Raw genomic sequence first — 1,772 nt, 5'->3', positions numbered from 1 at the left:
CTGTGCTCCCCCGTTTTCTGTATAAATTGAGACAGTGCTCCCAAACAGTGAATGTCAGCAGACCAAATGATGAGCGACAGAGGGATGTCAGGGTCTCTACGACTCACAAAGCCTTCCTGGATACGGTTAACAATGTTTTGCAATATTGTTTTCTGAGTCGTAGTTAAGGTAACGGATGCTGAGGGGTCAGTTCCTTTCAGTAATGGTCGCAGTGGTTCTAAAAGGGAATTCGGAATTCCAACGACTGGCTTCAACCATTGCAAGTCTCCCATTAGTCTCTGAGCATCATTGAGATTTTTGATATAAGTATGGAGTTCCAATTTTTGGGGTCGGATACGTGCGTCAGAAATGACCCATCCTAAATATTTCCAAGGAGCAGATTGTTGTATTTTTTCTGGTGCAACTTCTAAGCCTGCTTGTTGCAGGAAAGTCTGAATGACTTGGATGTGCGTGGAAGTGAAGGCCTCTTCCTGAGCGAACAGAATGTCATCCATGTAGTGATAGATGATGGTGTTAGGCCACTGAGCACGGAGGGGCTGTAATGCTGCATCAACATATAATTGACAGAGTGTAGGGGAGTTTCTCATTCCCTGGGGTAAAACAGTCCATTCATAACGCTTGTCTGGTTCACCCCTGTTTATGGCAGGAAGGGTGAAAGCAAAACGTTTAGTATCACGAGGATGCAGATGTATTGTGAAAAAACAGTCCTTCAGGTCTACGACTAACAAGGGCCATCCTTGTGGTATTAAGGCGGGGTTTGGCAATCCTGGTTGCAGGGCTCCCATTGGTTCCATCTGATTGCTGACTGCACGTAAATCGTGAAGCAGCCGAAATTGTCCTGACTTCTTTCGAATGACGAAAATGGGCGTGTTCCAAGGGCTGGTAGACAGTTTTAAATGTCCCTTTTCATATTGCGTTTGAACTAATTCATGAGCTGCTGAAAGACTTTCCCTTTTTAAGGGCCATTGCTTAACCACTACAGGTGCATCTGTGTTCCAGGTAAGTGGGATTGGGAAAGTCCAAGCAATGGCAGTTATTGTAAAGGGTGTTCATTTGTCAGAACGATTCCCAATTGTGCTAACACATCTCGACCAATTAGGCATTGAACACCACTGGGTAACTGAACGATGGAAACAGTTGCATTAGCTTGCTGATCTTTGATATAAATGGTCAGTGGGGGTGATTTCTTTGCCAAAGTGAATCCACCAACACCTGCAACAGTGTCCATGGTTTGACGAGCTGGCCAGTCTGGGGGCCAATAGTCTGGAGACACTATGCTGGTATCTGCTCCCGTGTCAAGGAGACTCTGAAGAATGATGTGGCCTTTTTTCCATTCAAGTTTAACCTCTTTCTTGGGACGAGATGTGAGATCCAGCGACAGCATTGCAGCTCCTGTGGACCCAAAACCCTGGTCTCCTCGGTCTTGTGCAACCATTGGGGTGATATCTTTGATCAACTGAGGCAGAGCAATTAGCTGAGCAATTCGTTGTCCCCTTTTTACTATCATGGGTGGAAATGGGGTGTGTGCCATAATTTGAATTTCTCCCGTATAATCTGCATCAATGACTCCTGGTAAGACAAAAAGTCCTAGTAAAGATGTCGAGGATCTTCCTAATAATAATGCTCCATAGGACTTCGTGGCTATTTTGAGGGGACCTCTGATTCCTGTTGGTATTTTTACTGGACGATTAGTAGCAATTGTTACATCTATTGCTGCTGCCAAGTCGAGTCCCAGGCTGCCTGCTGTGGCGGGTTGTAGACAGGAGGGGGCA

The sequence above is a fragment of the Empidonax traillii genome, unplaced genomic scaffold (genome assembly GCF_003031625.1).
Source record: "Empidonax traillii isolate 1590-97213 ecotype Southwest subspecies unplaced genomic scaffold, ASM303162v1 scaffold677:size394641, whole genome shotgun sequence".
Lineage (NCBI taxonomy): Eukaryota > Metazoa > Chordata > Aves > Passeriformes > Tyrannidae > Empidonax > Empidonax traillii.
This window is presented reverse-complemented; position numbering follows the sequence as displayed.